General features: G+C 36.0%; 1 protein-coding gene across 3 annotated transcripts in view; it reads left to right on the top strand.

The window, feature by feature from the left end:
• tmem91 (transmembrane protein 91) overlaps positions 1–16,545 on the top strand; it is a 59,448-nt gene that overhangs the window by 15,961 nt on the left and 26,942 nt on the right. For 2 of the 3 annotated variants that reach the window (XM_053500738.1, XM_053500736.1), the window contains exon 1: positions 13,126–13,328. The exons of the other annotated variant lie outside the window; for it this stretch is intronic. The gene's annotated coding sequence lies outside the window, so the exon portion shown is untranslated. Of the gene's footprint in view, positions 1–13,125; positions 13,329–16,545 lie in introns of those variants that run through there. 3 annotated transcript variants of the gene reach the window in all.

Raw genomic sequence — 16,545 nt, 5'->3', positions numbered from 1 at the left:
AAAGACAGACAGAACAGAGCAAACGTTAAAATTAAATCAGTCATTCTCCTGTATCTGACTGTAGCTTGTGCTGAAGCTCTTGAGACAGTTATTACAAAACACTCTGAGTACTCTGAGTATCATGACCTCCATCTCTTGTTTCTCTCTTTCCCTGTCACTCATTCTCAGTAATAATCGGTTCTTTCAGCTATCTCTATGTCCGACCGCTTGCTTTTTTTTTTATTGATGTGTATTATCTTGCTATCACTGTATCAATCCATACTTATTATTTTTTTCCTCAATTCCCACCTCACACCATCTTGTCTCTTAGTGTTCTGACAGCGTCTGTAGCTTAAAGCTTATAAAAAAAAACACAGTTTATAGTATACCACAGAAGCTTTCAGAACACAGTTATAAGAGTTAAAACAACTCTTTTCATTTTCTTGCTACACTAATCCACCTATCTTAGCTTTTCACTAGTGCTTGGACACCATAAAGGTTGAAAGGTTTCTTAGTACTTCAGAGCAATGCAAGGACTGGCTACTTCGTGTCTGAAATGCTGGCCTACCAGGAAGTCAATTAGTGTCCAAGTGGTGCAGTGGGCAGTAAAAGGTCGTATAGTGTCCTGCAAAAAAAAAAAAAACAGAATGCCTATAGGGATCAAAACAGCCCATTCTGTTCACTGGAGCGTCTGCAGTGGGCTAAGAGCTACCTCCGCCAGGAACCGTCTTCTTTAAAAAGTTTGAACCATTCACATGTTTTACTGTGACTTATATTCTTATCATTGTACTGTGCTTGAAGTCTTCTGTAAATGTCAGTTGGTTTTAAGCCATCAATCATAAGAAAGTTCATCATGAGTCCCAGTTTGCCTTAAATGTCACTCGTATAATAACACAGAGAATATAGTAAATTTAAACACTATGATTAGTGTCTTGGTCCCAGGAAAGGCTTCTTGCATGGAACTTGGGTAAAATACTTCAGATCATGGAGCTGGCATCTAACTGTTGAACCCTGAAACTTTAGAAACTGTGATCTTTGGGCTCTTCTTTGTTTCTCTTAGAATCCTATACACTGTAAGTTGGGATAACATGGAGATAAGTCTACTTCTTGACAAATGTTGAACAGTTCCATGCCTTTTAAACTTCTTTACTTTTGCTTTGGCCCTGATAATTAATAATTCTATTGTAGCCATTTCCCAATTTATGCAGCTCAGCAGCGTTTTTCCCCCCTCATGTCAGCTCAGGGAGTTTTTCCCGGTACCGTTGTCTCTGGTTTACTCATTAGGGATAATCATTTTTTAATTTAAATGCAGAATTTTAATGCCTGTAAACCTGCTTTATGACAATGTCAATAGGTAAAAGTGCTATGCATACAACATTGAATTTTTATTTATTTAAGTTGAAAGCACTTTGATTTTACCCATGTTGACAAAAGAGAAAAGCATTTTCTTTATGTAACTTTATATTTACTGTATGCCCCATTTAACCAGGAAATGGTCAAGATGACAGTAAAAAAAAAAAATAAAAAAAATAATAAAAAAAAAAAAAAAAATATATATATATATATATATATATATATATATATATATATATATATACACACAATAAATCATAAATCATATTATGTACCGTCTATATTATTCAGTTTTTGCTCATTTTAATTATATAATAATAATTCTGCAGCTTAAGTAACTCTTTATATTTTGTCAATTTAAATATGCATAAATATATATTTTTTTTAAAGAAAGAAAAATAAAGACAGTGATGTAATCATTGCCACTTCTGAGCCTTTGTATTACTCAAACTGTTTACAGCAAATATTTAGACCCAGTTTCATGCTGCACATTTAAGTCATGCATTTACTGTAATGTTGGATTAATGAACAACAAGAATGAAAAATGAAGCATGCTGGGATAATGTCAGTGATGTGTAGGAGGAACGCTGTGAGTTTTCTCTAATACTCTTTGATATTGTATGATGTGGCATTGTCACTTTGAAATTCGTTTTTGAAATCCCTACACTGGGGATTTACTTTTACCAGTGCTGTGCGATGCTGTATTGATGCTTGCAAAATGAGAACTAACTGCCTAAGTTCATTACATCTCAAGCTTCTCATGGAATGAATTCAATATCCGTACTATTTTCATGCTGCAACACATTTCAACAAGTCGTCATTATCAGCAAGCGTCACCCTAAAAGGGTTGCTTTTAAAATGAGTTTGTGTAGTCACTATATTTGTTATTTAACATTGTTTATCCCTTTGTGGCAAATTCCTTATGTTTTCCAGCTCTGCTCTAAAGGGTAATAAAGAGGAAATTGCTAAAAAATTATCTATTGTATATCTATTTTAAGGTGTTTCTCTTGAATGGTAATATTTCACCATTCCATTGCATGTCTGTCCATTTAAGAGATAAACCTTTATAATATTTAAAATTGTGCATCCATCCATATTTTCCAGCTGGACTAAACCCCTTCTTTCAATATAAATAGAAGCAATTTTCTGTCTCTTTATTAGAACAGCAGTAATACAGTGATCTGTCCCCCAAAGATGTTCAGCGTCTATGTTTGACTAAAATTGATGCCTTTTGAAAAATTAAACAGAAGAAAGCATGGATTGTCATATGAGATTGAATATTTTATGGATGAAGTGGTAAACAAATTGGACGGTAATGAGATTGTTCATGACACCAATAAATGCAGATTAATAACTGAATGTGTTTCAAATTCATGGCCATCTGTTACAGTTATGCACTCGATTCAAAGGATGACACATTGAGGCAAATGGCTGTATAATGTTAGGCATAAGTGCTTACACACACACACACACACACGCGCACACATACCTGCATGTGCATGTTGGAGGTTGACAAAAGACAACTCAATCACATTTTTGTCAGTAAAATTAGCTCTCTTTTCAGTTTCAATGAAGAGGAAAGAGGCAAGAAGGACAGAATGAGAAATGGTTGCGGTACAGCTAATATGGATAGCAAAAAGCATGACAGCCAATTATATAGACGAGCAAAGGGATTCAATTCTCCCTCCAGCGTCTCCATTCAAATTATTCTTTAATCTCTCAATGTGAAAGAAATGCATAAAGGTTTCTGAGGAATGTTCTAGAAAAGCTCGATGTATGTGTGCATGCATACAGTATACACTTGATAAGAGCTGATACCTTTCTACCTTTTAATATCAGAAAATATCAAGAAGAATGTTTTGTTCACCTCTGTGCTACTATTTTCCTCCATGACTCATGACACTTTAGACTGCTGAGCATGAAATGCCTGCTATTTTTATGCATATGAGTAACCCTCTATTATTATTTTCCATTAATGTTAAAAATAACTACATAAGAATGGCAATAATACCACCAAGCCCCGAGAAGCAGAAAAAAGAGTAATGATTAAACTGACTTGCCTTTTATGAAAAATTTTACCTTTCCTGTCTCAGAAATAATACTCAACCAATAATACTAATACTAATACTAATAATAATAATAATAATAATAATAATAATAATAATAATAATTAAACTACAAAAGTCAAACATGATTTATGGCTGAACAAATCCCTAACAATTTCAAGTTGCTAACTTTAGCCTTTTTAAGAAATGATTGTTTATGAGTGAAGAATGATTTTATATGAGCCCCAAAAATGGCAATGTATTAGTGTTATACTGTCTCGCCTCAAACAATAATCATTTTAAGTGCATTTTTTTTTGTATTAATACTAAAATTTGTGTAAGCTTTTTAAAGCATTTGACCTGTAAAAATTGTTGCTTAAATTGTTTTTTTGGTAAAAGCTTAAAAAGCAAAAACTATTTGTTTTTAAATGTAAAAACTAAATTTACCAAATTTGATCAGAATAACAGTTAAAAATGAAAAGATTTGAATAAAAAAAAAGTTATGTCCCCTTCACAAAAGGGCATGAAGTTGTATTTAGCAAATGTGTTTATTTTTATATGATAAAAATATAAATGTCTATGCATATTTACAAAAAACAAAAGTAAGCATGGATCGAGAGATTAGCGAGTTTATAGCTGTTATAGTGTAAGAAGTGGCATTGATTTGCAAAACTTATCGACAAACATCAATTTATAAGCTATGCTGTGTATCTTCTTGACACACTATCAATTAAATCTATTTCAGTTCCAGGTAGCAACAGTACAAAATGCTGGAACAGTCAAGAAAGGGGCATATTTAAAAGTAACATAAATGCGCTGATCTTATACAAAATTCTTTTTCAATACAAACTCATGTATGTTGTCTGCCAGTGTGTGGGAATGCATGCTTAAATTGGTTACTACAGTACCTATCTTTATTTGTGCGTGTGTGTGTTGGGTGCAGGGGGTGTTCTCAGATGTAATGAACAGCAATATGGATGAGAGCTGAACTCATTTATCTGTGAGTTGTCAGGTGTGTGAGCTTGCTCAGCTGTCGCTGGAGATGATTTCACGCTGTCTGCACTATGTGCTTCATTTGATTCTCTTCAGGATGACGTCTGGTTCAACATACATACACCGTTTTTTTGTATATATATGTGTGTGTGTGGCGAAGTAGTGGGGTGGTAGTGGGTAGGAATCTTTGATGGTTGGGTGGATGTCTTAGTTCCCTCCATCATTATTAGCTTCATATATGTAAAGGTCAGTATCCAGGGGCCAAAATCCAGTGTCCTTTTACTTTTTGTTATCGTTTGCATTTTCTCAGTATAAAGCTGGGTTTTACAGTGTACAGTATAGCTGTTTATTAATGCTGTATAGTAATTTAACTAAATTTAAGTACATTTAATTAAAAGCTGATTTAAAAAAAGTGTAACATTATTCAATAGATTAAAATTTCAGATAGAAATAGATTTTAAATCATTGCAATACTTTTAGGTCTTATAATGGATATACCTGTATTTAGGATATAATAAATACATTTAACCAAATAAAATAATAAAAAAGATAAATAGATAAAATAACCTAACAAAATCTATATGCCTGGCAGGATGTAGATAATGTAGATTGATGTCGATAATTCTCATAAATATATATAAAATTGGCATGTCTGTACATTGAAAATATTTTTTTTTAAATAATTTGACAGTGTATTTCACTTTGGTGTAAGATGAGTAATAAAACACATCAAAATGGTTTGAGGAAATTTTTGTCACTCTGTTTGTCTGATGGTTTGTGCACGCATCACATAAAAACTACTGAGCAAATTTGAATGAGGTTTTCCAGATTTATTTAACCAATCTTGAGGTAGCATATAGGCTTTTTTTCATTGAAATCCGGCCCCGGGAACAGAAGATATGCTGCTTTGAAATTTTAATAGAAAACGCCCTTATATCATAAAAACAAATCTTCAAAAAAAAAAATATATACTTCATCTCAAAAAAGATTTTGAATTCATTCCATGAGAAGCTTGAGATGTAATGAACTTAGGCAGAAAACATTTTTCAATATGTGCTTATGAGTGTGCAATTAAAATCTACTTAATAATAAATATCTCCCTAATTTAGACGTGTCCAATTCCTCCCCGTCACTAGGGGGCTCCTACATTAAGGCTACTACTACCACTCAGTTGGGAGGACTGAAGACTATCACATGTTTCCCCTTGAACCACGTGACGGCAGCCAACCGCATCTTTTCAAACTGCTCGCTCATGCACCGCGTTCGGCAGACGGCGTAACACACTCGGAGGACAGCGCTATCCGCTCCTTCCGCTTGCACAAGCTCACAGACGCCCCCGATTGGCTGTAAAGCCATGATTAATGTGGGAGCACTAAGTACCTCTTACCCCTTCCCTCTGAGCGAGCTCGGCCAATCAGTTCTTTCCAGACCCTCGGATGCGAGAGGTCACAGCATCACCCGGGAACTGAACCAGCAATCTCTGGATGATAGGGCGAAATGCATCTTATGTGGGTGAAATAGAGTATGTTCATAAATAGTTCTAGTACAAATGCACTTGAGGTATTTGGGACCTTTTTTATAAATCAAAGTAAACAGGGTTGTGGCCTGCTTTCTGGGCTGATTTTCTCAAATGCAAACTTAAAAACTTTACTGGCAGTGTTTATTGTGATGCCATTGCTCTACCATGTAATCTTTGCATTGTGGTGTTTTTAAGGAAATCTGAGCATCAAAACCTAAAACCCCCCTTTTTTAAGCTATGCAACCACAAATTACATGTGGTGTCACTGTCAGTGTAGAATATCTTACATGGGCATCATATTTATAACACATTGATCTTATCACCTATTATGAACAGGCTAACTAGGGCAATGAACACGGTAAGGGTTCAAGCAATGTTTTTTTTAAATTATTTATTACACTGAATATTTTACACATTAATGTGGATATGGTTTGATGTGAAAAAAATTTCAGACATTGCACTGTATATTCAGTATGTACAGTATATTCACTATATACTGTACACTATGTTGGTATAATGTATTCACAGAATGGTCGGGATTGTGTGAGTCAGCAGACATGAGTTGAAGCTAGGATCTGCTATAAAGTGTGATGTGTGACTCACTAGGCTCAATCATCATTCCCTGTGAGTTGATTGGACTAATGCGCACTCTACATGCTCACTCTATTTCTGGCACACACACGCACGCACGCACGCACACACACACATGCCCACGCACCCTGTAGTCAGTAGCTGATCCCCTAGTATTTAAACAGTTTTTTGGTAGCTGGATGAGAGAAATATTTGTCATAAATGATACAGTGTGTGTTTATATCCATATCTATCCATCTAGATATACAGTTATTTAATTCTATGATTTTTTTAAGTGTTAAAAAACTAAATAATAATCATCTGATCATAGTGGGCCTTAGTATCATGTACTGTAAATACAACCTCAGATGACAAACCAAATATAACCTTTTAATTATATTTAATAAAGTTATTTAATAAAAATGAAGACAAACCGGAAAAAAAAACACATTTGGGATTTTACACACACACACAGACACACACACACACACAAACAAACAAACAAACAAACAAACAAAAAAGGGAGAGCTAAAACAGGGGGTACTAACTTTTGAACATGACTGTGAAAGCGACCCACATCATCTGCATTTCTGAGAGATTCATCTATCTCTGATCCTTCTTTCTGTAACCACCAGATGTGTTCTCTAGTCATTTCCATGGCATACAGCAGTGCTTGAAAAACATTTTCAACTGCCAAGATCTGCTTAAAGAGATGTCTATATTTCTATAAAGAACTAAGATTACCAGACAAGTTATTGTGAGCTGGAATATATATATATATATATATATATATATATATATATATATATATATATATATATATATTTTTTCCCCTACACTGATTCCGGCTAAATATATATATATTTTTTTTTTTTTTTTTTTTTTTTTTTTCCCCTACACTGATTCCGGCTACCAGGGAAGCTTTTTAAACTGAGCACTAAGTATGTGGAAAGTTTTAACATGTTATAACATTTCTGCAACCTAATAATTAGGCTACATCTATAATATTAGTTTGGCTGACAATATTGTTTTTATTCTTCTGTCCCTAGTTGGCACCTGGAGGAACATGTTGTCAACACAATCAGTATGCTGCAATGGGTGTAAAAGTATTTAAAAACATTTTTGACAACTGGTGGACGTATACAATACTTTGCATCAGTAATGGTGCACCTTCAGATCTTTGATCCTCCTGGACTTGCTTGAGGCATATTTTTTCCTGGTGCGACTTGCTGTAATTTGCAACCTTTATAAATGGCCTTGTCCTTTGACCATCATTTGATATTCACAGCTGTCCTGAATCATTCCAACAAATAATGTCATACTTCTCTAGGTAACCCATTTGGAATACCTCAAGTTTGATCGTATTTCCTCAAGTTCGAATAATATTGATCCAACAGTCTCTTTTTGCTGCCGAGCTTGGGGCCATCCATGACAGAGTTGGACTATTTACTGTATGATGCAGGCTGTGTTTGATCAGTACATATTACTGCATGAAGAACATTCCCAGTTAATAACATGAAATCATGTTTCCTTCATCCAAAATTGTTGCCGCAATATTGTGGGGCATTGTAAGAACATTCTCAAATGACTCAGGAATCATTCACACTAAAATTTCATACAACCCTAAGACTTGTTCTGTTGGTTAAAAAGATGGTCAGGGAGGAAATATCCATAAATAAAATTCCTTAATAATATTCATTATATAAAACAAACACTGGATCAATAATTTCCTAAAAATTCTATTAGAATTCGATCCTGAGCTTGGGTTATCATGTGTGAAGATGTCCAAATTAGTTGTTTTGTTTTCCTCCAAACCTCCCAAAAAGATGCTGGAAGGTGCAAGTAAGACTATATGGTCCTATGATTGACATCCATGACAACTAGGGGGTATTTCACGGCTCATGCCTAGTTTTCCTGGTAGTAATCCAAGATCCATGCCCTGTTCTGTTGGCATTCCTACACTAACAATCTCATACAAAATTTAAAGAAACATAGAATTAGACCATTATATAGACCATTTCTTAAAATACTTGTAAACCTCTTTAAATGCTCTTTGAATCAAAGGGTTTTTAGGCCTGGCATTGGCATAAAACTCTGATATTGCCCAACTTGGTGGAAATCGAATCACAGTGTAGCACTTGTCAAGGATGAAATCATCCCATGTTTAACTAATGGTGTCTAAATTAGCTTAGTCCTCTCTCTATCTTTGTGTTCATCTGTCTGGTGTGTAAACACGGACATGATGCAAATCTGAAAAGGCTATTAATCCATGTCGCGCCACACAGCTGCCACAACAACAGAACTAGACAAATGACATGTCAAACTGATTCTTGCTACGCCACACGAAACAATCCAACAATGGTACAAGACTAGGTGCATGAGACAATAGGAGGGAGAGAGAGTGCACGAGACAGAGTATACAGAGGAGTGAGTGTGGACATTATTAAATTGTCTGTATAATCCCAGAGGACATTTATTGATTATCAGTGTCCGTGTCGTGCTTTGTGCTTTATCCTAAGCAGCATGTACTTCATCCTGGGGAAATCCACAACAGAAAAGAAAGAAATTCCATTTCTAGTTTGCATATATATATATATATATATATATATATATATATATATATATATATACACACACACTCACCTAAAGGATTATTAGGAACACCATACTAATATGGTGTTTGACCCGCCTTCAGAACTGCCTTAATTCTACGTGGCATTGATTCAACAAGGTGCTGAAAGCATTCTTTAGAAATGTTGGCCCATATTGATAGGATAGCATCTTGCAGTTGATGGAGATTTGTGGGATGCACATCCAGGGCACGAAGCTCCCGTTCCACCACATCCCAAAGATGCTCTATTGGGTTGAGATCTGGTGACTGTGGGGGCCATTTTAGTATAGTGAACTCATTGTTCAAGAAACCAATTTAAAATGATTCGAGCTTTGTGGCATGGTGCATTATCCTGCTGGAAGTAGCCATCAGAGGATGGGTACATGGTGGTCATAAAGGTTCAGGAGATTGTCTTGACCAGGACCACCCCCCCAAATGCATTGAAGCAACTGCCATGTGGTTGGTTGATTAGATAATGGCATTAATGAGAAATTGCAGGTGTTCCTAATACTGTAATCCTTTAGGTAAGTGTATATATATATATGATTGGGGAAAAATAAAGTAAAGACTTTAATTTAGGGAACCTAAAGATTTACATAGGGAATAATACAACATTGTTGAAAGCTCTTTCTCTCTCTCTTACATTCTCTAACTGCTTCTCTCGCTTCATTTCTTAGTAACAGTAGCATATTGTGGAAAAGAATGTTTTTTTTAGTATCCTGTGCCTGTCTAATAAACCCTAAGAGCAGCCATGCATAAAAGACCTATTTATACATTTAACAAAAGGAAATAGAGCAGACAAAACATCTCAAGAGAGACCTTTATTATTTAGAGGAATCAGCCATGGTGCATCTGGTTAAAATGATACATTATTCATTCAACCTCAGGCTATAACGTTTGCCAAAAAATGATCAGCAATAGCTACAGTGTGTTGTTTTCCCAATATAAATGCTAGACTTTTTATATCATGTTGAATAGAAGAAAGTTGGATAATTTGCTTCTTGGTGCATATTTTTAACTTGGAATACTGCTCTAAAAGAGGATGGATCTGAATTAGCTGTTAAATGCAGTACATATGGTGTTATTTTAGGTCTTCGTCAATTATTAGAGTCATGACACAGACAAATGTTACCTAATTTATGTGGGATGTTATCTATTTTGCATGCATGAGGACATGAACCCTTTTATATCTGTTACCGCAGGGCTACAACCCCAAGCAGGAGTCCAGTGAATTGTACTAATTAAAAGATCAAAAACTGAAAAGGATGCCATAGGCTATAGTTCTATGTTGGGTTGTGTTGATGGGTTCCTGCCCAAAGGTGTGTTCATGCTAGCTTTTCATTACTGACTGTGTCCCAAACTTAATATTTATAATGTTTAACTCACCTCCAATTTCAACCTTTTATAGTCTAGTGTTAAATAAGCACATGCATTTTGAAAGCTGATGTTATTAGCTACTAGCCAAATGGACTAATACATACATTTGATTTAGAAGTTAATAAATTAGCACCTAAAGAGAATGATGATTATAAATTTATGTGAGTAACAGTAAGTAGCTTACTAGAAAACTGCAGTGTACAGTATCAGTGTTGTATATAATGTCATTGGCAAACAATTTTGAATGGGTTGCATGATTATTATGCGATATGAATGTACATGCAATATAAATGTATATAAAAATATAGATAAAAAAATATAGCTGTATTTACCCAGATTTAGACAGATTGCAAAAAAATAAAAAATAAATGCGACAGTTTTTGAAAAACTGGGACATACTGTAGCACCATGTTTTGAACTTGGTGCTATCACCAACACCATGTGGTGAATGGAGCATGACCACATGCCCAGAGGTAAAAAGGTAACCATTCTTAGTATATTTACCTTGTTACTATAATTAAGTTAATATTTCACATATATCTACTTTACCTAAGTAGTTTTATTAGTGGATACTTATTACTTTTACTGCATATATCCTACAAGAAATATCTGTGCTTTCTACTTCACTACATTTCTGCATGGCGTTGCATTATATAACAAGAGTGTTGTGTAGTATTTGCAGAATTGCATGATTTGCCTTCCCTCCATAAAAGGCTTAATCATGTAGCAGGTGTTTGAAATCTTAAGGAGAGAGAGAGAGAGAGAGAGAGAGAGAGAGAGACTGTTTAACATTGACATAAGGGCTAATGTGAACTATTGTACTACAAGCTCAGTACTTTTGAAACTTAAGTCAATTTGAAAGTACATTTCTACTTCTAGTTAATTAGAATGGAAGAACTGTATCTGAAAGTTAATAATATTTACTTACGTAATATTTTACATACGATATTTAAATTTTTACTCAACTGAAGGATTTGTGTACTTTGTCCACCTCTACACATCTGGGTTCAGCAGAAAATACAACCTGCTAGAAACTTACTCCTCACTTCCCATGGTTACATAGAGAAAATTTCTAAGTAAAGATTCCAACATAACTGTTCACATGGATGCTGAAAAAAAGCATTTAATCAGATTATCATTTTTTGACATGTCCATTGATCTGCACATTGTGACATTTTGAATCTGCAGAAGAAGTAGAGGAAGAAGATTTTGGGGAAAATTCATTTTATTCAATAGATGAAGATGACCAGGATGGACCCACATTATGTCATGAAACAAAAAGATCTGAGAAATTTCTGCCGTATCAAGCAGCAATCTTATAGCACTTACTGCAGTTGCTTAAACAGAAGGGAGGTGCAGGAGGACCTTTTACAGCTTATTAAGAATGCTAAACCTTAGTCCTCCACATAGGACAACCATGCTCTGAAACAATATATTTATACCAATAAAACAGAAACAGAAAATTAGATTAAATGTTCGCATTTGAACGGGGTGTCGAAGGGCCACACCTATACTGCTTTATCCTGTATACAGGGTCATGGGGAGAACATGAAGGCTCCATGCACACAGACCTCAATTTGCAAATGGCAATTAGCCTAATTTGCATGTCTTAGGACTTTAAGGTACCCAGAGTAAACCCACCAAGCACGGGGAGAACATACACACAGAGACAGGAATCAAACCTGGCCAGGAATCGAATCCAGGCCCTGGAGGTGCAAGGCGACAGAGCTAACCACTAAGCCACAGTGCTGCCACCCCTCTTATTTTGATTAAAAATTAATGCGGGCCAGTCTGCTTCAATTGAGGTGATGCATTTAAATTTTTTACCTGGACCCTGGAGATGCAAGGAGACAGAGCTAACCACTAAGCGACCGTGCCGCCACCCCTCTTATTATGATTGAAAATGTATTCAGGCTAGTCTGTTTCAGTTGAGTTGATGCATTTTTATTTTGCCTGGGCGGGGGTAGCTTGGTGGTTAAGGTGTTGGAATTCTGATCAGGAGGTTCCTGGTGCGAGCCCAGACTTTGCTGGGCTGCCACTGTTGGTTGGACCCTTGAGCAAGGTTGTTCACCCCAAGTGTTCAAATACAATCAGACCTATCCCCCTATCCTATTATTCAGATTCCTGCCACCTATCTAGGACTACCTCTGTAGTCCACGTAGAGACTGTTGACCCTAGTGAACATTTTCACCTATTTTCACAGTCGTGGGTAAACATTCATACACGCGTTCACACACTACAGGCAATTTTGGAACACCAATTAGCCTAATCTGCATTTCTGTCTTTGGACTGTGGAAGGAAAACGGTAACTGGAGTACCCAGAGGAAACCCACCAAGCATGGGGAGAACATGCAAACTCCATGCAAAAAAACAAAAAACAAAAACAATATTGTCAATGCAAACATATTCACCCTATGAGGAGAAATGTAGTAAAAAAAACAATCATCAGACATCCTATTAATGACTTAATTCAATTCGAATAGGGCTAGCTTGTAGCTTATAAATTGCATATTTGTACACCTCTGATTTTGGTCATGACACAGATAGAAGAAGCAGGCAGGCAGGCACTAAGACCATGGGCTGCAGTGTTACTCTGGAATATAGCTGAGGACAGAGATAAGAGTGAGAGAGAGAGAGAGAGAGATGAAGAGAGATGGAGAGAGAAGGAGAGAGAGAGCTGCACGAAGGAGCTGCTGAGCTTCGCTGGAGTTTGAAAGTCTTTGCAGAGGGAGTTAAAATGGCAACGGTGATATAAATACCCTGACTGTAACAGGATTAAAGCCATAACACTTCCTTCCCTGAGAAACTCAAAGAGACTGAAGAGAAGGAACCACAACACAGCCTGAACAGCAGGCTGGTGAGATCAGAGCTGGGAACTCAGGTAGCTGGAGATCATCACCTAACACACACACACACACACACACACACACACACACACACACACACACACACACACACTATAGATCATCAGACAAGCAAGCAAGACCACCATCACAGGAGCTAGGTATGATCTTATCTGTTATATTAAACCCTTTTACTGAGAGTAATCATACTCTGCATTCTATTCTATTCTATTCTATTCTATTCTATATGGGCTGGAAACATGGCAATATACCATTGTACCTTAATGATGTTCCTCTTGAATTGTTCAATTTAGCCACTGATGCCTAGGATGCTGTCACACTAATGTATTTATGGACCAAGATCTTTACAACAGGTCTTTAAGACATTAATAATATTCAGTTACGATTATATTGCTCTGAAAAAAAGATGTAAGACATTAGTTTAGTAGTACTAATTATGGATGTTAATAATATTCTATAATCAAGCAGAAGATATAATTGTAAAGGTATTGTTATTATTGTAGCATCTTAAAAATGGCAGTACTCTCAAGAGTACTTCATAAACCTTTAAGTCTTAGATTATACTGTAATAATCTTCCACGCCATATTATATTCCCATTAATTAAAAGTGGGGAAAAAATGTTTAATAGTACAAACAAGTATTTTGAATTGTAGCCCTTAGTTTTGAACATAAAAGTGGTACATTTATGGTGCTTAATAATCTTGTTCTAAATCATATTCCTCTAAAAGAAAAACAAAAAGGGTTCTGCATTAAAATCCATATGTAGTTATTAAAAAAAAAAAAAACAGGATTCTAACCTAGCTGTGTTCTTGTAGCTTTAAAAATATAGAAAGTTTCTACTCATTAAACCGCTCTCGAACACTTCAGATGTGTGAACACTCATCATCATCATCATCATCATCATCATCATCATCATCGTCATCATCAGCAGCAGCAGCAAAAGTGATGCAGAAAGTGCTCATGTAGGTCAATCTGCCCGTATGTTTTTCCATCGATCAATGTCCAGTCCTGCAAAAAAACAAGGGATTATTATCAGCTTTACTGTTTGTGGTGTTTTTTTAATATTTCTTTTTATTGATATATTTTTTAAATAATTTATTTATTTTAGCTTTAACTCAAAATTCCAGGTTGATGTAACGACGATGCAAGGTTCACGCTGATTGCACGCTGCATTAGGGTTGGGTTATTGGTGCTCTGCAGTGGCTGGTGCTGGCAAGGACGCGGCTGTAACAGTGCACTCTTTCCACTGGTTTGGTTTATCTGCACAAAATAACAGGATCTGCACTTGCCTTCTCATTTGGTGCTCAATCTGTTCCTAAGCACCGTGCAACCTTAGAAATATTCTCTCTTTCTTTTTCTCTCTGTTTCTCTCCTTATATATACAGTATATATATGCTGAATGCTAAAGGCATCAAAAATATGCAATAATCTCCTTCAAAAAGTTGATATTAAGATGTATCTGCTACTTATGCTCTGTAAAGCTTTATAATGGCTCTAATCTGAGGTGCTGTTTGTTAATTGGTGATTTCTGAGACTGGTAACTCTAAATGAAGAGTCTCCTCTGCAGCAGGGGTAAGTTTTAGTCTTGCCTTCCTTGGATGGTCTTTATGAGCGCCAGTTTTATCATGGTGTTTGATGGGTTTTGCAAATGCTATTTGACAATACTGACAATACAGAAGAGCTGATTTTTTGTATCTTAAAATAACAACTGACTATTGTTGTTGTTGTAGTTACATAATTACTTAATGCCATATGTGGTCATTCATAGTTAAAAAAAATCCAGTTCTAGAATGCGAAAAAATAAAATCAGAGTTTGTGTCCAAACTTTTGACTGGTAGTTACCTCTGCTGCAGAGGAGAAATTCATTTAGAGTTACCAGCCTCAAAAATCCCCAATTACCAGCACCTCAGTTTAGAGCCGTTATGTAGGCTTTACAAAAAGTAGCAGACACATCTCAATATCAACTGTTTAAAGAAAATTATTGTACAGTATATTTTGGATATCATCATTGTTTTACAATATAAAAAGAAATAAAGATCAGGAAAGACCATGGTGTTATAAAGCGGGTCCAACCTCATGACTTGTATTGTGTATATAAAGCAGCACTTTACCTTCCATTGTTTGTGACACCTGAGATTTAACACACTTTCAGACCCATACAAACACCTTAGCGCACACTGTACTCGATTAAACCATGTTTTAGATTCCAGCGAAAAGGGGATTATGAGATTGCATATGGTATGCACGCATCACTGGGTTTAACAGCTGTGGAATCTCATTTCCTTCTATTCGATGAAAAACAGAACAACAGTTCACTGGAACAAAGTGCGGTTAGGAAGGGCACAGTATTAGTGAGAGAGTGTGTGTGTGTGTGTGTGTATCTTGATAACTTCATCCCATGCTGTGCTCTGTTGTATTTCTCAGCTCCCGGTGTGTTAGCTAGATCCTGGCGTAGGTGACAAACAATTAGCAGCTACTTATGTCCTACACTGATTGCAATGATAATGATAATGATAATTCAGTAACGCTTGTTCATCCAGACAGGAATTCAGGCTCGGATATCTAGGCATGCGCTCATTCACTGTGATTAATGTGAGCGTTTGGGAATAAGTGTATAGGAGATTAAGCAGGAGAGGCTGTTCATGAAATTAGATGGAAAGGGATAAAGCGTGATATCTGTATATCGCTAGACAGTGAAACTGTTAGGTTTTATATGACACTGTGTTTTTATACACATGTGTCTTATATGTGTTTTATAAGGTCTTGTCCAGGGAACAAACAATAAAGACAGGAAGGGGTTAAAATCTCTTGCACTGTAAGTTTAGATTTGTTCACAGATTCATTAAATTGCACAGTTTGCCTTTCATAGTCAATGTGAGCTAAAAACATTCATACTGTGCTCAACAGTCTCAGAACTGCCGAGTTTAAACAGGATTTATTGAGCTCTCTGCCTCAACTGATATCATAAATGAGTGAAAAGAAAGTTTCAGACATGAACGAAAAAAATCAAGCACTGACCTCCTAAACGAGAGAGAGGCCAATATCTTGGTCATGACTGACTGACTCACTGATTCACACATTTGCTTGTGACTGAGATTCTCTCCTCTCCTGATCAGCGTGTCAAAGACCTGCTGACTCAAGCATTGACCTGCTGAATGACAGAGGAGAGAATTCCAGTCATAAGCAAAGGACTTGCTGACTCAAACAGTGGCCCGTGAATGAGAAAGGAGAGG

Source organism: Clarias gariepinus, chromosome 7 (assembly GCF_024256425.1).
Source record: "Clarias gariepinus isolate MV-2021 ecotype Netherlands chromosome 7, CGAR_prim_01v2, whole genome shotgun sequence".
Taxonomy (NCBI): Eukaryota; Metazoa; Chordata; class Actinopteri; order Siluriformes; family Clariidae; genus Clarias; species Clarias gariepinus.
The sequence above is the reverse complement of the archived record's forward strand: the minus strand, read 5'-3'. Positions and strand labels throughout refer to the sequence as shown.